This window comes from Entelurus aequoreus, linkage group LG07 (assembly GCF_033978785.1).
Source record: "Entelurus aequoreus isolate RoL-2023_Sb linkage group LG07, RoL_Eaeq_v1.1, whole genome shotgun sequence".
Taxonomy (NCBI): Eukaryota; Metazoa; Chordata; class Actinopteri; order Syngnathiformes; family Syngnathidae; genus Entelurus; species Entelurus aequoreus.
Genome location: NC_084737.1, coordinates 49,591,108 through 49,611,587, shown reverse-complemented (window position 1 = coordinate 49,611,587; position 20,480 = coordinate 49,591,108).

Genomic DNA, 20,480 nt, shown 5'->3' with positions numbered 1-20,480 from the left:
CCAGGCGCTCGCCATCGTGCCCCAACTCCGGGCCTGGCTCCAGAGGGGGGCCCCGGTGACCCGCGTCCAGGCGAGGGAAATCTGAGTCTCGGTTCTTGTATTTCCATAGAAGTCTTCGAGCTGCTCTTTGTCTGATCCCTTTTAACCACCGACTAATATATTTACACAGATTGTTTATGCTTTTAAAACGCTGTATTTATTTATTAAAACAAGAGCATTTGAAATTGCAGGAAAAAAAATTATGCTGACATTGCACTTCATAATAGCACTATTAACCAGTCATTTTAAACATTTAACTCATTCCTTTACAGAATAAACACCCCTACAGGGGTTTGGTTTACAAACTTTCTGCCCCACCTAAAACAAAATTCACCAGCCGCCACTGATTATGATACATTCTCGTTTTAGGCAAAATATAAGACAATACTTTAACAGTTTAATTGTAACCAGAAATAAATCTTCAAGTAACAATATTCAAATACTAGCATTGTTGGGTAAGACAGAATTTGGTTTTATTCTGAATCCTATGAAACAGATTGGTGGTTTTAGCTGATATAAAGACTTTCAGGTGTTTATATATGTTAATGTTTAAGTATTTGGCAGACGCTTTTATCCAAAGCGACATACATAAAATACACATATAAAACAATCACTGTAAACATTATCATTTAAGGGAAGAATGTAATACAAAATATCAATACAAAGTGTCAAGACAGAATAAACTCTGCTGCTGCAGCAACAGAGATACAGTCTTTAGGTCCCTAACATATATAGATAATTAATGTATTCATACATTGTTTATGTAGGATTTACACATGTATATATAACCTAATCATATTGTTTCTTTAATTTAAAAATTGCTGACTGTTTTTTTCCCCCTTCTCTGGGATTATATTCCCAGTTTTGATCTCGGACGTCTGGTCACTTATAGCATATAAGAATATTTTATTACTGTTAAGCAAACTCCATCCATCCATTTGCTACCGCTTATTCCTTTCGGGGTCGCGGGGGGGCGCTGGAGCCTATCTCAGCTGCATCCGGGCGGAAGGCGGGGTACACCCTGGACAAGTCGCCACCTCATCGCAGTGTTAAGCAAACTATGAATAATAAAACATGTGTCCTTTATCATAGATACACGTATGACAAAAAAACGCGTAAAAATCAGTGGTATTCAGTGAGGTAAGATGAATTAAATGCACTGACAGTTCATTGCTCCAGCCAAATGAATTGCACTGAGTGGAGCGGATCACCACTCCAAGATGGCAGCCCCGCGTCTCATCTGCGCCAGTAGGCAGTTGCGCTCGATGCTGCGTCTACTTATAAGATGTCTATGGTTATAACGTTAGCAGTGAGTTTACAGCCTCACTGATTTACCTACACAGCAAATAAAAGTCACGTTACTTAGCCAATAATTGTTAGCTTACATTCAAAAGTTACCCTTCTTTGTGCATCTTCAAAAGTCGAACGAAGTTGGAAGTTGTAGCGTCTTCGTCTGTAATCTTCAAACTGCATGTTTTGCATACGGCAATTAGTTTTTTGTTGACCAAGTCGTAGTTGTTATACCCGAACGAAACCAACTTTGGCATCATTTTTTCTCACTGCCACGTTGTTTGACAATTCTTCTTCGTTGGTTTTCCTGCTATTTGATTGGATGAGAGCTGTGGGATGAAAACAACTTAGATCTAATTATATTGGCTGTTGTACTGACAGCACACACGCAGCTCACACGCTGATAGATAGACACACAAGTACAAAATGAAAGATACGCAGCGATCCTGAATAACTTTTTAATCTTTGGGTTTTGGGGAAAGTAGCAAATCATGTCAAGTCAAAAGGCTCAAGTCCAAGTGAAGTCACAAGTCATTGATGTTAAAGTCTAAGTCGAGTTGCAAGTCTCTTTACATTTGGTCAAGTAGAGTCTAAAGTCATCAAATTCATGACTCGAGTCTGACTTGAGTCCAAGTCATGTGACTCGAGTCCACACCTCTGCTGTATAGTCCCTTGATTTTTTCTTTTGTACAATCCATTTTTGCCCAGTTTGCTGCTCCCTCCCTCACAGTACCGCGGATACAGCCATGTAAACTAAAGTTAAAGTTAAAGTTAAAGTACCAATGATTGTCACACGCACACTAGGTGTGGCGAAATTATTCTCTGCATTTGACCCATCACCCTTGATCACCCCCTGGGAGGTGAGGGGAGCAGTGGGCAGCAGCAGTGGGCAGCAGCAGTGGCCGCGCCCGGGAATCATTTTTGGTGATTTTTGGTAAAGCTTAAGACAGCAGAAATGGCAAGCTCGGCCCCACAATGCATTGCAAAATCATGTGCCCCTTTGAGTTCTATTGGCCCTGTTTCTCACGCAGTGAATAAACCCTGGTTCTAGAATAAGGCCTTGTTCACACTGCAGGTCAATTCCAATTTTGCCTATATGTGACCTGTATGAGATTTTTTCATGTCAATATGAACAGTGCATGTCTGACTTTTTCAAATAGGACCCAGGCCGCTTTCATATGTGGATATGAATCGGATACGTATCAAATGCGACTGCAGACTGAATGCTCCGGGCGCATTAATCCGACCAATACGTCATCAAATAGCAGTTAACGTCAAAATCTATTCTGCAAACAAGACAGTTGCAAAATAAATAGCTGACAAATTAGCAGAAAACAGGCAAAAATTATGTTTTAGGAACTTACGTTGTCACGTGGGGGGTCGCAGCTCACTGCGGGGTCGTTCTCCCGGGATGCAGAACGGACAACTCCGGACAAAGCGTGAAGGTAGGAGTATGATTTATTGTCATAAATCCTACACATTACAAAAGACAGGAACCAAACAAAAGGAAAGCATGCTGTTCGCACGAGAAGCTAAAGAACCCAAAACTTAGCACTGGAATCATGAACTGGAAGCCAAGAAATAAGAAATCAACCTACGTGTTGCATACAGCAAACAATGACGCCAGGCCCACTGACTGGCAAAGGCAAGCTTAAATAATGCCTCTGATTAGAAACAGGTGAGCGTCCAGAACACAAGAGGCAGGTGAAAACAATAAGCAGCCATGGCAACCAAACCAAACTCAGAGGTGTCACAAACAGGAACTAAAGCAGTCCAAAACTAACAGAAAATACAAAAACATGATCCGGACCACGGATCATGACATACGTCAATGTTCCACCAATATTAAATTTACTTGTTAAATAAAACCTCTGTCTTGTTTTTTTATGAATACTTGCCGGTAGTCAGCAACCTGCGGCTCTGGAGCCACATGCGGCTCTCTAGCGTTTAATATGTTTGTTTTTGTGCTTCACTGATGAGTATTTGGTGAGCGCCATTTTGATATACTAATTTCGGCGGTCCTTGAACTCACCGTAGTTGTGTGGACTGTGACGGAACAGTTTGTCTACATGTACAACTTTCTCCGCTGCCACAGAAAGATTTTGTATAATTTTGTCCAACCAAATGTTTAATGCTGTGTGTGGATGCACAAAGGTGAGCTTTGTTGTTGTTATTGACTTGTTGGAGTGCTAATCAGTAGGGGTGTGGGAAAAAATCGATTCGAAATCTAATCGCGATTCTCACGTTGTGCGATTCAGAATCGATTCTCATTTTTTAAAAATTGTGTTTTATTTATTTATTTTTTATTTTTTTCAAATGTATTTTATTTATTTATTTATTTTTTTGTTTTATTTTTTTTAAATTAATCAATCCAACAAAACAATACACAGAAATACCATAACAATGCAATCCAATTCCTAAACCAAACCCGAACCAGCAACACTCAGAACTGCAATAAACAGAGCAATTGAGAGGAGACACAAACACGACACAGAACAAACCAAAAGTAGTGAAACAAAAAGGAATATTCTCAACAACAGTATCAATATTCGTTACAATTTCAACATAGCAGTGATTAAAAATCCCTCATTGACATTATCATTAGACATTTGTATAAAAAAAAAAAGAAGAACAATAGTGTCACAGTGGCTTACACTTGCATCGCATCTCATAAGCTTGACAACACACTGTGTCCAATATTTTCACAAAGATTAAATAAGTCATATTTTTGGTTCATTTAATAGTTAAAACAAATTTACATTATTGCAATCAGTTGATAAAACATTGCCCTTTACAATTATAAGAGCTTTTTACAAAAATCTACCACTCTGCTTGCATGTCAGCAGACTGGGGTAGATCCTGCTGAAATCCTATGTATTGAATGAATAGAGAATCGTTTTGAATCGGGAAAATATCGTTTTTGAATCGAGAATCACGTTGAATCGGAAAAAATCGAGTTTGAATCGAATCGTGACCCCAAGAATCGATATTGAATCGAATCATGGGACAACCAAAGATTCACAGCCCTACTAATCAGGCATATTTGGTCAGTGCAAGACTGCAAGCTAATTGATGCTAACATGCTATTTATACTAATGCATTATTATGCCTTGTTTGTAGGTATATTTGAGCTAATTTAATTTCCTTTACTTATGTCCTCCGTTTTAATAATGTTTCCATCCATCCATCCATCCATTTTCTACCGCTTATTCCCTTCGGGGTCGCGGGGGGCGCTGGAGCCTATCTCAGCTACAATCGGGCGGAAGGCAGGGTACACCCTGGACAAGTCACCACCTCATCGCAGGGCCAACACAGATAGACAGACAACATTCAGTGTAGAATAAATATTGCATTTCAACATTTCTGTCAACGAAGTTTTGCGTCAGCCTGCGACATACAGTCATTTTGATAGTAGGCTAATATAAACATTATGTGTGTTGGCCCTGCGATGAGGTGGCGACTTGTCCAGGGTGTACCCCGCCTTCCGCCCGATTGTAGCTGAGATAGGCTCCAGCGCCCCCCGCGACCCCGAAGGGAATAAGCGGTAGAAAATGGATGGATGGATGGATGGTGTTGCCTTCATTATAAGACTTATATAAGGCTTTTAATGTTTTGCAGCTCCAAACAGATTAGTTTTTTTTATTTTTGGTCCAATATGGCTCTTTAAACATTTTGCGTTGCCAACCCCTTAGGCCTATAACGCCACTGTAATTTAAAGTTGGTCAATATGGTTGTACTTAAAGAGCTACGTTTTTTCTAAGGTGGAACAGGGTGAAAAAGGTTTGAGAACCATTGTTCTACACGTAGTAATTCCGTTCAGAAAATTTTGTCTTTGATTGCACAAAATCCTTAAAATTGCCACAAATGCGCCACGACTGAAACCTATTAGAATTTAAGCCATGTTTACCTCCGTAAACACTGCAGCACAGGTGATGTCATGTCAGATTGCGTTCACATTGGACATTGCATTTTTTTTGTAATGTGATCAACTACATAAAACGATCGTAGTTGACGAAAAAATACAAATTGGACACTTTACCCTGCAGGGTAAACTTATCCTAAATCATATTGTAAACCAGTATTTAGTGAAATTGCTTTGTCAGACATGGTTTGAAAAAGTCTTAGACTTGTCCTAGTCTTGTAAATGGTCTAATGTCTTGAAGTGAGACTACAGCTAATTCTGGTCTAAATCAAGTGTTAAATTAAACCTGTCCGATGCAGGTTTAACTTAAGTGAAAAGGCTCTATGCATCACAATGTATGGTGAATAAACACTTCTTTTTCGCTGTGCATATGACAACTGACAGTCATTTATCTGCAGTCTCTGCCTTGTTTATTAATGCATGATTAATTTTCTGATGATTTTATTTTTATTTATGATTGTATATGCATCTGTAAAGCAATTTGAATTGTCTTGCAAACAAATTGTGCTTTATAAATAAACTTGCCTTGAGGACGGATTACTTTGACTACCTCAATGATGCTGAAAGACCACTAAGACCAGAAAGAAAATTGTAAAAAGACAGGAGTAACCTTTTGAATCAATCAATCAATCAATGTTTATTTATATAGCCCTAAATCACAAGTGTCTCAAAGGGCTGTACAAGCCACAACGACATCCTCGGTACAGAGCCCACATACGGGCAAGGAAAAACTCACCCCAGTGGGACGTCGGTGAATGACTATGAGAAACCTTGGAGAGGACCGCATATGTGGGTAACCCCCCCCCTCTAGGGGAGACCGAAAGCAACGGATGTCGAGTGGGTCTGACATAACATTGTGAAAGTCCAGTCCACAGTGGATCCAACACATCAGCGGGAGTCCAGTCCACAGCGGGGCCAACAGGAAACCATCCCGAGCGGAGACGGGTCAGCAGCGCAGAGATGTCCCCAACCGATGCACAGGCTAGTGGTCCACCCGGGGTCCCGGCTCTGGACAGCCAGCACTTCATCCATGGCCACCGGACCTATGCGACTCCCCCTCGCAAGGGACAGGGGAGAAGAGGAGAGAAGAAAAGAAACGGCAGATCAACTGGTCTAAAAAAGGGGGGGTCTATTTAAAGGCTAGATTATACAAATGAGTTTTAAGATGGGACTTAAATGCTTCTACTGAGGTAGCATCTCTAACTGCTACCGGGAGGGCATTCCAGAGCACTGGAGCCCGAACAGAAAACGCCCTATAGCCCGCAGACTTTTTTTTGGCTCTGGGAATCACTAATAAGCCGGAGTTCTTTGAACGCAGATTTCTTGTCGGGACATATGGTACAATACAATCGGCGAGATAGGCTGGAGCTAAACCGTGTAATATTTTATACGTAAGTAGTAAAACCTTAAAGTCGCATCTTAAGTGCACAGGAAGCCAGTGCAAGTGAGCCAGTATAGGCGTAATATGATCAAACTTTCTTGTTTTTGTCAAAAGCCTTGCAGCCGCATTTTGTACCAACTGTAATCTTTTAATGCTAGACATAGGGAGGCCCGAAAATAATACGTTACAGTAATCGAGACGAGACGTAACGAACGCATGAATAATGATCTCAGCGTCGCTAGTGGACAAGATGGAACGAATTTTAGCGATATTACGGAGATGAAAGAAGGCCGTTTTAGTAACACTCTTAATGTGTGACTCAAACGAGAGAGTTGGGTCGAAGATAATACCCAGATTCTTTACCGAGTCTCCTTGTTTAATTGTTTGGTTGTCAAATGTTAAGGTGGTATTATTAAATAGATGTTGGTGTCTAGCAGGACCGATAATCAGCATTTCCGTTTTCTTAGCGTTGAGTTGCAAAAAGTTAGCGGACATCCATTGTTTAATTTCATTAAGACACGCCTCCAGCTGACTACAGTCCGGCGTGTTGGTCAGCTTTAGGGGCATGTAGAGTTGAGTGTCATCAGCATAACAGTGAAAGCTAACACCGTACTTGCGTATGATGTCACCCAGCGGCAGCATGTAAATACTAAAGAGTGCAGGGCCAAGAACCGAACCCTGGGGAACTCCGCACGTTACCTTGACATAGTCCGAGGTCACATTGTTATGGGAGACGCACTGCATCCTGTCAGTAAGATAAGAGTTAAACCAAGACAAGGCTAAGTCTGACATACCAATACGTGTTTTGATACGCTCTAATAAAATATTATGATCGACGGTATCGAAAGCGGCGCTAAGATCAAGAAGCAGCAACATAGATGACGCATCAGAATCCATCGTTAGCAATAGATCATTAGTCATTTTTGCGAGGGCTGTCTCCGTAGAGTGATTTGCCCTGAAACCGGATTGAAAAGGTTCACAGAGATTGTTAGTCACTAAGTGTTCATTTAGCTGCTGTGCAACAGTTTTTTCGAGAATTTTGGAAATAAACGGAAGGTGGGAGACCGGTCGGTAGTTTACCATGAGGTCAGGATCGAGGTTAGGTCTTTTGAGCAGAGGATGAATAACCGCTTTTTTGAATGCTAGGGGAACAGTGCCGGAGGAAAGTGATAAGTTTATAATATTTAACACTGATGGACCTAATAATACAAACAGTTCCTTGATAAGTTTCCCAGGAAGTGGGTCAAGTAAACATGTTGTTTGTTTTATCCCACTTACACGCTGTAATAATTCCTCTAATGTTATTTCATCAAAAATAGAGAGACTATTTTGGAGGGCAGTGTCCGTCGTATATACAGTCGTATTTGTGTTAATAGAACCCAGTTGTAGCTGGGATGCGTTGTCTTTAATCTCCTTTCTAATGAGTTCAATTTTCTTATTAAAGAAATTCATAAAATCATCTGCCGAGTGGGTGGAGCTACTGGGAGGAGTCCCTTGTTGGGTTAGCGATGCTACTGTACTAAACAGAAATTTAGGATCGTTTTTGTTGAGGCGGATGAGATTTGAGTAGTATTTAGCTTTAGCTAAGGTAAGCATGCGTTTATAAGTTATTAAACTATCACTCCATGCTTGATGGAAAACCTCAAGTTTAGTCGCGCGCCATTTGCGTTCCAGTTTTCTACATGATAATTTATGAGCTCTAATTTCTTCTGTAAACCATGGGGTGCGCCTTTTAGGGGCCCTTTTTTGCTTTAGCGGTGCTATACTATCAATAATTTCGCGCAAGGCATCGTCAAAGTTGTTAGTGAGTTTATCAATAGAGCCGACATAATTTGGGAATGGTGCTATTACCGAAGGCAGTAGGTCAGCAAGAGTCATCGTTGTGGCAGCATTAATGTTGCGGCCGCTATAGCAGTTATTATTATTATTAGCTTGTTGACAAAGAGTCAAAACTTCAAATTTTATAAGGTAATGATCGGACATTACTTTAGTATATGGAAGTATCATAACTTTGGAGGTGGTGACACCCCTGACAAGCACTAGATCTATTGTATTACCGTTGCGATGCGTGGGTTCATGTATTATTTGTGTAAGACCACAGCTATCAATTATGGTTTGGAGCGCCACGCACTGAGGGTCCGATGGGGTATTCATATGGATATTAAAGTCCCCCATTATGATTATATTGTCGGCGTGCGTCACTAGATCAGCAACGAACTCTGAGAATTCACTGATAAAGTCCGAATAGGGCCCAGGGGGGCGGTAGATAACAGCCAGGTCGAGAGGTAGCGGTGTGACGGACCTCATAGTAAGCACCTCAAACGATTTATATTTATTATTTAGGTTAGGGGTAAGGTTGAAATTTTCATTGTATATTAGTGCGACACCCCCTCCCCTTTTAAGAGGGCGGGCAACATGCGCATTCGTATAGTTAGGAGGAGATGCCTCATTGAGCGCAAAAAATTCGTCCGGTTTGAGCCAGGTTTCGCTAAGACCAATGACGTTAAGATTGTTGTCTCTAATGACCTCATTAACCAATAACGCCCTGGGAGACAATGATCTTATGTTTAAAAAGCCCATATTATAGGTATTGGGCTGTTTTGACGAGTTTTTGTTAAGATTATCCGTAGTGGCAATATTAACAATGTTGCGTTTATTATGCGTAGTGCACTTTAAATAGTTTCGACCATATCTAGGAATTGATATGACGGGAATTTTCCGATTGTTTGCTTGGTGCTGCAATAGACTGGACATATCATAATTTGCCACCTCAGTAGAATGCATGTCCACCTCTGACACAGACACAACAGAAAAAACATTATGTGAATTGTGTATTATTCTAAGAGAATTGCTATGCGTACATGGATTATCCAGCCTGGCGCTGGCTAGTTCTAGCTTAACTGACTCCTCACCCGGACTAACAGACATTGTAATTGCCTGTGACCGGGCTTGCTCTAGTGTAGTCAGTCAAGTGAGACTTAAATAGTAGTCTATGTTTCTAGACAGGATGATGGCGCCTTCCTGGTTAGGGTGAAGGCCGTCTCTCATCAGCAAGCCTGGTTTGCCCCAGAAAGAGGGCCAGTTATCAATAAACGTTAGTCCCTGCGTCCTACAGTAGCTAGCCAACCACTTGTTAAGCGAGACTAATCTGCTATATCTCTCATCATTGCCTCTCGCAGGCAGGGGGCCAGAGACAATTACTCGATGCCTGGACATCTTTCTGGCGAGATCACAAGTCCTGGCTATGTTTCTCTTTGTAATCTCTGACTGTCTCATTCTAGTGTCATTGGAGCCAACGTGTACAACTATATTCGCATAATTAGTGGTGCGATTAGCCTGTCGTACGTGTTTACTAGGCCTGTTGCGAGTTAGCTCCCTAAGATTAGCTTCAATGTCAGGTGCTCTGGCCCCGGGGATACACTTTATTGTGGCTGGTTTGCTAAGCTTTATGTTTCGGGTGATGGAGTCCCCTATAACTAAGGTGTGGTGCCCGGTAGACTGGGGTGTAGGACTAGCTAAAGAGCTAAATCTATTATGCGTCTCAACCGGTACACCGTAGCTTGTAGGCCGCTTAGGACTGCTACAAGCTGGGCTAGTTAGCTCGCTACAGCTAACGCTAGCAGATGTGTCCGCAACATCTAAAGTTACGACATTACTCTGCTCTAACTGGCGGACACGGCCCTCTAGCAGAGCCAACCTCTCCGTGAGTATGGTGCAAGACGCACAGGAAGCCATTACTCACAGTGTTTTCTGTCACCGAGTGAAGTTCCTGCTGTCCTCAGGGAAGTGGTCGCGGTCTGTAGGAGTAGCTTCTTACTGACCGGCGCTGCCTTTCTCCGCGCTAGCTTAGCAGCTGGCTAGCTGAGGAAAGGGTGGTGGGACAGAGATCGGGTGATTTGCAAGTTAAATAGTACCACTAAAAATGTTTGAGAAGTGATAAAGAAAGCTGTAGAACAATTAAAAGCACACAGATAGAGCGCTACTTAGCTTTTTCGCAACAGCGAACAGACGGCGAGCAGTCACGCACGGTGAACCGGAATGTATTTCTATACAAAACATATTGAACGTCAGATACAGATTTCCGTGACTGCTTTCGTATATCCATTGAACGATGCAGCCATAATTATTTGTGACTCAATAAGGGGAGCCCCTACACCTTTTCCTACAAGTATTTTTACCATCAGCTTTTTGGAAAATGGAACCGTTCATGGTGAAACAATGAATTTATGTGATGTCTGTAAAAAAAAAAAGAGCACAAAGTTTGCAAAGCAATATGTGAAGTGAATTATATAGCGATTTTTCTCTAATGACTCAAAGCGCTTTACATAGTGAAACCCAATATCTAAGTTACATTTAAACCAGTGTGGGTGGCACTGGGAGCAGGTGGGTAAAGTGTCTTGCCCAAGGACACAACGGCAGTGACTAGGATGGCGGAAGCGGGGATCGAACCTGGAACCCACAAGTTGGTGGCACGGCCACTCTACCAACCGAGCTATACCGACCCTGTGAACTGTGAAAGGATTATATTAAGTTTTCTGATGTTGTTAATAAGAATAGGAACTCCCTCGAGTAGTTAATTGCCTGGCTTTACTGGAAACAGAGATTTGTACCCTCGACCTCCCTACTATGTAGCCAACATGTTAACCACTGGGCCTTTTGAGTTATACTGAGTCCAGTGTGCAGGCCATGCATTTCCTATTTTGCTTTCTGTAGTTGAATCATGATGTTTGTCTTCAATTGCATAGATAGATAGATAGATAGATAGATAGATAGATAGATAGATAGATAGATAGATAGATAGATAGATAGATAGATAGATAGATAGATAGATAGATAGATAGATAGATAGATAGATAGATAGATAGATAGATAGTACTTTTTTGATTCCTTCAGGTGAGTTCCCTCAAGAAAATTGAATACTTAGAAATATTTGACTTGAGTTTATTTTTGCTTCACTGAAGTTTTTCGAAAATGATATTGTTCCTTTCCTAATTCTAGATTAGAAGGCAAACTCCAGTTCCATACATGTACACACTGATAAAATGTATATTTAAAGAATCAATCCGAAGTTTTCAGTGCACCCTTACCCTTTGCACAATGTGCACATCCTTGATCTAATTTGGCTTCTAAAACATGATTTTAGTCGTTGTTGCTTACATACTGAGACTCTGTATTCTTGAACTAATTAATCTGCAGTTAAGTGACATCTCAGAATACAAATGGATTAGTACAGATTCATTTAAACCAGAATAGTTCAGTCCTGGTTTTATTAATACTCTGAACACAAAACCGGACCCTCATGTCTAAAACTGTACTGTCAGGGTCAACATGCAAAGGTAACAACGCATCTCAGAGTAAGAAAAATGCATTCAAACTCATTTTTATTCCAACATTAGGAGATATTTGTGTGTCTGTCTGCTCGTATCTGAATTCCCAGGTGTCATTGTGTATATAAGGGTTCATAGCCTGACACAGTTGAAACTCTAACAAAGACTTGTCAAGATGTTTCTAGAAGTAAAGCCTTACCAGCTGCTGCTTTGTTCATTTCCCAGGTGTCTCTTTTAACTCACCCCTCACAAGTACTTCTACTTGTCTCATCTCCCCCTCTTGCTCGCTATAATTCACCAATAATCCCACGGTCACATAATCCTACACATGGGCCAAGCGGGAATGTTTAAGATCCAGTGGAGCATTGTCAATACCATATTTAAGACACAGCTCTTGATATTTATGGCTCTGTCACAAAATGTGACGGGCTCCTCTATGGCCCATGCTATACCTTTTCACAAAATTTTGTAAATGTCCTTTTAATCGTTGTACAGGAGGCTCTCTAACTTCCTTTAGAGACTGTTGGAGGTTAAAAACCTGTTTTGAACCAACCACATGTTGATGTAAAAAGGCATGTTTGACCTCAAAATACGCACACATTGCCATGGAGTTTTTTTCATTTCAGTGATCTTCAAATGTATTGCAGACAATGACTTTAGATCCACTCTTGGAACCGGTCATTGATAATGGATTTATTAGCTCTGACTATACTACATTCGGTAAAAAGTGTATGAAAGTAAAAAATATTTTTACCTTGGAAGAATTCTTTTTTTTTTGAGACCCACCCCTTCTGTTAAGATTGGTTGCTCAGGTTTGCATGCTTATGTAGATATTCCAAACGACATGGCATCTGTAGAGTGTAATTAGGGGAGCTTCGCAACACATTTTTTCATATAGTGTTTATTGGCAACATGTTTTTCCCTGTGCTTACTCAGTAATGACTAAGAAGGTGTCAAGTGATTAGGAGAGAATACTAATCATTATTGTAGAGTCATAACATAAACGTCTGTTCTAACATGTGCATTAAAATGGAATGGCGTGAGCCCGAACCCTTATACTTAATGTATGCAGCAAATGAATAATAAATAAGAGTAACTTAAAAAATGTGTGTAAATGAACAAAAGCCAAGTGATTTCCTGCTTTGAACAAGTACGCTTTGCAGAGAGTCCTCAGGGTGCCTTTACTGGCATTGGTTTTATTGAAACTGTGGTCGTTAACTCTGTGGGCCAGAGGTTAGGCCACTTTTTCTTTTTTTTTTTATTAGAAAATTATTTTTATTTGTCTTCACTTCGGTGGGTATGCTATAACAATGATTTTAAATAAATTGATACTGATGAGTTGTAAGCCTACAATAAATTAAAGAATGGACTGCAGACAAAAATTAGGCTTTCATCTACAATGTTTGCATGTCAAATGTTCTTCAATGTGTAATGTTACTTTTAATAACTTATATACAAATATAAATACTGTATATCTGTCACTCCTGTCAGTCTGGAAGAAAATAATAGTTTACAAACTGCAAAAAAACAAGAGTTATTAATATACTGTAAATTCCGGACTAAAAGATGCTGCTTTTTTTCCAGGTTTTTAACCCTGCGCTTTATACAATACTGCAGCTAATTTATGGATTTTTTTCTGGGTTCACAAGCTTCAGATCCTGCCAATAAATTTAGCTTTGTCACATCAGTCCAATGAAATTTGCAGAACGGGTCACGGGACTCGATGACATTGTTGTTAAATCAAACACACTCACGCAACCATTTAGTCAGCCATTGAGTGTGTTACGGACTCACCCGTGTCATGAAATGCACACAACACAGCTCCAAAACCGAAGAAGATCGACCTGGCCATCAAAAAGGAAATTGCCGTCGCATGGAAATTAAATCCACCACCATTGTTGGGCCTTGAAAAGCCAAATTGCCGCAGTACAGGGGAAGAGAAGAACGAAGACTTCACTCAATCACTTTTCCAGTAGGCTAATGTATGATAATGATTACAAGCGATTGTGTAAACATTTCATGTTTTAATGTAAATATTTCATTTTTCAATTCTTGCGACTCAAAGAATTGTGCGGTCAATATATGAAAAAAGTTAAATTTGTACAAAAAAGTTTGGTGGGTGCAGCTTATATTTAGGTGTGCTATAAAGTCTGGAAATTACATTAAATATGATTTAAATGTAAAAAGAATGCCAAAAACTTGTGATAACAACTTGAGACTTGATGTGATAGTCTTTGATAAATAAGTCCACAATAGTATCCATCTGTATCCACGTCTAGGAACAGACTGATGGTGAGAGAGGTACAACGTTGTAGACCACCTCCATGTGTAAAGTACCCTGAAATAACTTACTGTATGTTGGGATTTGGCGCCATACAAATACAATTTAATTGATTTAAAAGCCTTCCGCTGGAGTGCATCTGGGATAGGCTCCAGCTCCCCCGTGACTCTGAGAGCGACAAGCGGTAGGAAATGGATGGATAAAAGGTTAATACACTTGACCAAAACACCCTCAGTGAATTAAGTTTGCGTAAAGTAATGTGTTAAGGCCAAGGGGGGAAACAAACTGGAAGCAATGAATTCAACCCAAAACCCCTCAGACATTTGGTGAGTATATTCTGTCACAGTGCGTGACAGTGTTCGCAGGGCTGTCCACACCATTGGCCATCCTAGGCAGGACAATAGTGGGATTCTGCATAGCGAGCCCGTGGGAGGAAGAGTACAGTGAAGTCAATGAGTGAAGAGGCCTCCTGGTACGTCAGCACAAGGTCACCATGAGAGTGTAGGAGGATGTGCCCTGCGAGTTGACAATGTGCAGGAAGTCACACATACAGTATGCAAACAACCATGGGTCTACAGTGCAGGTGTCATTATACCATTGAAGCAGGCAAATGGATGAAAGATAGCCTCATTCAGTAACCTGATGAGACCTGATTACTCACCTGGAAGAAATAATATTGCTAAAACTGTTTCAGGGAAGCACATCTGCAAACGTGTTGTCTGTATCTGGGTCTCCACCTGAGTCCAGTTTGTTTTTGCAATCGACATGAGTGGACAAATGCTCACATTCATTAGCACCGTGCCGGTAAAAAATTACAAAAAATCACACACTGTAGAAAATCCATTGACACACACTTTTTCTCGCCATGTCAAATTACAAGTACAATTATATCCTTCCATCCATCCATTTTCTACCGCGTGTCCCTATCTTGAGCCTATCTCAGCTGCATTCGGGCGGTAGGCGGGGTACACCCTGGACAAGTCGCCACCTCATCACAGGGCCAACACAGATAGACAGACAACATTCACACTCACATTCACACACTAGGGCCCATTTAGTGTTGCCAATCAACCTATCCCCAGGTGCATGTCTTTGGAGGTGGGAGGAAGCCGGAGTACCCGGAGGGAACCTACGCAGTCACGGAGAGAACATGCAAACTCCACACAGAAAGATCCCGAGCCCGGGCTATACATTTGAGAAATAATGTGCTTTCTATACAATTGATATACAGTGGAACATTGATTGGTTCTTAAACAGTGTTCGTAAAAAGAAAAGTTCATAAATCCATTGTAAATATGACTAATTGGTTCCAGCCTTGACAAAAGTCCTTATTTTAGTAAAGGTTTATACACTTTGAACACAGTAAAAAGTGCTATACAGTACTATATATCAAACAAACATAACAAGGTGGTGATGGATACATTTTCTATTTAATAACAAAGCCTAAACCAAAACAAAAGTTGAACCGTCCTCTATGGCAGCCGGCCTGCTTACGCACACACACACACACACACACACACACACACACACACACACACACACACACACACACACACACACACACACACACACACACACACATTAGCTATCACTAGCCCTGGAAATTTGGAAAGTTGGAAATCACAAAACTCCTTAACTTTGACAGTCGGGTCACTTCAATGATTAGGAATTAGAAAAAAAATCCACTTTACCTTGAGCCCCGAAGAAAGGGGCGGGGTAGAAGAGGAGCAGTGTCAACAACGCTGTCGATACTTCCTGAATATTCCAAACCACAATCGCTTGTCCATTGCTTTCTCTGGACTTATAATGAGCTACCAAAATTATAAAAATGCTATAAAAATGCACACAAAATATCAATTAGCAGTGTAGCTAATGACAGCACTGGTGTGCTCACTGAATAAGAATGGAGATCAATCACCCGCCCCCACAATTGCTGTGCTGCGAGGCACACAATGGCTGGATGAAACGTTTGTACACACAGACAAAATACGTACAACAAAGCCAATTTTCATTCGGTCTGTGGTTCGTAAACTGAAAAGTGTGCATAATGAGGGGTTCGTAAAACTAAATTTCACTGCAGTTAACTCAGATGCATCAAACCGCTTGTGGGCTTATTTTGCACAGGAAGTTTGTTGTTTTGGATTAACATTAAAACAAACTATGACTTCTAATGATCAAAATCACTGGATGAAACCAAAGACGCGTGGCGATGTGCAATGACTGAGCAACAGTTTTGTTTCAGTCTTATCATTTTCCTCAAATATTACTGAGCCACATTTGAAGTTAGTATCAACCTGGTGATAAGCGCTTAAAAGAAAACAATTGAGATATTCACACTTGGATGTTTGTTACTCACAGGAATATGAAAATGAGCAGCCATATAGTGCAAGGTAGCATCACAACCAGGGACGTGCGGTCAAGGTAAATAATAATATGTGTCCATTTAACTGTTATAAATGCATTTTATGTATGATAAAATCTCTTTATAACATTTAAGTAGAAATCATCAACCGATAGGCTTCAGCATCACTTCCTTGCTTGTGTGTAAGAGAAAGAAGAAGAGAGCGTGGTTTACTTCTGCTTGCACAATGTCGCTAAATAATACTTGGAGATACATTTTTACACCATGAATTTCTAGTTTTTACACTGTACAATCTACAGCCTCTTTCATGTTTTTAATGTAAGTATGACATCATTATTCTTGACAATCAAACTACAAGATAGAGAAAAGAGAAGCTGGAGGCTTAGGTCCTCCAATGCCTAAGCAGTATTGTGGGTGAAGTGGGGGGCGATCGAGCCGGCAGACTCATGTCTCTAGGATGTATTTTTTTAATTTATAACAAAAATGGCAATTGTAATACAGGAAGCCAGCGTTTAGGTGTTTTTTTGTTTTGTTTTTGTTTTGTCAGATGCAAAAGCTTTGTTTTCTGTGTCTGCCGTAATGGAGGATTCCATCCATCCATTTTCTCCCGCTTTCTGCTGGGGCCTATCCCTGCACTTGGGTGAAACGCGGGATACACCCTGGAAAAGTTGCCACCTCATCACAGGGCCAACACAGATAGACAACATTCACACTCACGTTCACACACTAGGGCCAATTTAGTGTTGCCAATCAATCTATCCCCAGGTGCATGTCTTTGGAGGTGGGAGGAAGCCGGAGTATCCTAAGGTAACCCACGCAGTCACCGGGAGAACATGCAAACTCCAGACAGAAACAAACTGGATTTTAGGACAGATTGAAGGTGCATGATCATACCAAGTATGTTTTCAATGAGGATACATAGTGCTGCTTCAAATACAAATACAGAAAAGTAAGAAACACTCCAAATATTGTATTTATTTTATTAAAGCAAATGGGACCAAAACGTATTTGGTAATGGCTTTATCAAAAACGTTTTGGTACCATTTATCATACCATAATATCATTATATTAATGTTTTTATAAATGTGAATTACTCCCTTCTTTTTTTGTTATTCTAATGATGAATGAATGATTATTATCAATATTTATCCATCCATCCATCCATTTTCTACCGCTTGTCCCTATTTAAAGCATTGAATTTAGGTTTGAAAAAAAATGAAAGGCATAAACGCCTAACCTAGAGTAAAGGTCACCACATGTCACTGATCACAACCAAGTTCAAGTCCTTGCAGGCATTAACTGGAATTTATAGCACTGTATATTGAAGACAACCCTGGATTATGACTCACCCCATTAATTACTGCACATGCATGCATGCACATGCACACTAAATGATTATTTGCAAAATGCAAAACAAACTGGAGTATTTTTCTCCCAAAGGTTATATACATGTGTATATATATATATATATAAATATATATATATATATTTTTTTTTAATAAAGGTGGCGACTTGTCCAGGGTGTACCCCGCCTTCCGCCCAATTGTAGCTGAGATAGGCTCCAGCGCCCCCCGCGAAGGGAATAAGCGGTAGAAAATGGATGGATGGATGGATGTTTTTTTAATTCCACCGATGTGGTTTTAATAAAAGTGTTGGGTGTGATGTAATTACCAAATTCTAAACAAATCTTACCCATTTTTACAAGCCGGGTGCACTTCTATGTCTCAAACAAGTTCACACAGATCATCTGAAGCAGTCTTGCCGACACAAAGCGTGAAGTATGAGAATTTTAGCGCTCTTCTGACCTTCTCGCTGCCCTGCCGGCCCAAAGTGTCAACCCCCTCCTCTACATTTCTCACCCTAAAACAACCTTGAGTCGAGTGCGGGGTCAAAGTCCACCAGCTCGGAGTTTCCCCTTTCAGCCGTAGACCCGATAACAAGGTCCAACTCAAATCTGACAGGCACCTGAGCTTGCGTACACAGAGCGGATTTAAGGAAATGCTTACTTGGTTTTGAACTCAGATGAGCGGTTCAACATTCTTGAGCACAAAAAGAGGGAAGGAGAGAGAGAGAGAAAAAGAGAGACCACCTCGCACCTGTTTTTTCTTCCACTGTCAACTGACATTCTATTAAGTTCTGTCATTATCACCAAAACAGACTCGACATATCAACTGAATCAAGGAATTCCACTAGGAGGAGAAAAGAGATGGCACTGACACACAATCCTTCCTTTCTCTTATTTTTCTTCTCTTTTTTTCCTCTGTCTGACAGAGAAAATGGGTGGGATGACTGTCTGTGCAGTGCCAAAGGCCCTGACAGCGATATGGTTCAGGTCAGAGAGAAGCTGGGAGAAGAGAGCAGTGTGAAAAATAAAGATGCAAAAACAGTAACGAAATGTCGCTGTTGCCGAGAGGCCCAACTTGAATGTCAGGTGTGGCTGATATCTTCTAAGGGTGATGCGTGGTTGGAATCTTCCTATTGCTGTCTGCAATATTCACACAAAGGTTAGCTTCTGAAGCTGCAGCAGTTATATCTTCTGTATGACTGTTGCATTGTTTTTCTCACACATGGTTGCTGCATTGTACAACAAATTAAAGGACCCATAGCGTCCGGATAACCGGGAATTTCACGAGCAAGTTATATTTATATATTTATTGCTCCTGAAAAATCAATCTGGCTGTCAGTTTTCATCAAATCTACTAGTTTTTCATTAATCGGTAGATGATTAATCATTCTTGGAACGCCCCCTTTCCATCACCAGACATCATCTGGAAAACTGGAGCCAATTTCTCCATAGAGACAGTGTGGATAGAGGCTTTTTTTTTGGTTTTGATCACTTAATTGCATATTTTTGTCGCTCTGGTCCATATTACTTAAAAACTAAAACACTTAACATTATGAGCAAAAAACAAATATAATTATGTCAATATTAAGACACCATAGCCTGTGTTTCCTAATCTTCAGTGTCTGTCTGTGAATTTCTCTTGAAGGTGAAAAAGCATCTAATTTTGTTCTTTTACCATTTTCTCAAGCACAATTCAACTTAACTTATGGTACGGTTTAAGTAATGCAACATCCGTAGAAGAGGATGCAAAATAAATTGCTAGCATATTACCTTCTTTTTCTCTGCTTTTTGAGCGCCAGTGCTTGAGGCGACGCTTCCCCTTGCCGCAAACATGAAGCGGACCTTCACTTCCGTATGTACGATATGAATACTGTTAAACTCCGTAATGTAGCCACCGTTGTGTGTAGATTATGCTCAAAGCCAAATAGAATTTGCAAACTCTCAATGAAAGCACCACATCTGCAGAGGTGAGAAAGCTTCGTTACGCATGCCACGGGTGTACCTGCCCCAAGTAGAAACCGCACAGCAAAAAGTGGCAAACATTTTTGCAACATGTAATGTACAGAATATGTTTCTGCAGGTTCTGACTCAGTCTTTCTTCCCTCGAGGCTAATTTCGAGGGAAGTGCAGGGTATACCCTGCCTTCCGCCCGAGTGCAGCCCGTGACTTTGAGAGAGAAAATAGATGGAAGGATGATTCGGGATGTTGATGCAATCAAAACACAAATCACCACAGGGCAACTGCTTGTGACGTCAACAGGCTGGCAGAGGCCCACCCATATTTTGGAGCTAAAAGTGGGTGTTCCAAAATGTAGAGAAACTTCGAAAACAAGCCTAACATCAGTACTGTGTCTGTGTTGCTGGAAATTGTACCTGTAAACATAATTTTTAGGTCCAGACTTATAAAATATAGTCTTCACTGCCAATGGGGGAACCCCAAACCTCTCTCTTAATGACACCAATTTTCAAAACTAAACACATCAATCTATGCAAAAGGGCCAGTCATTAAATGTTGTGAAAAATGCTTACAACGT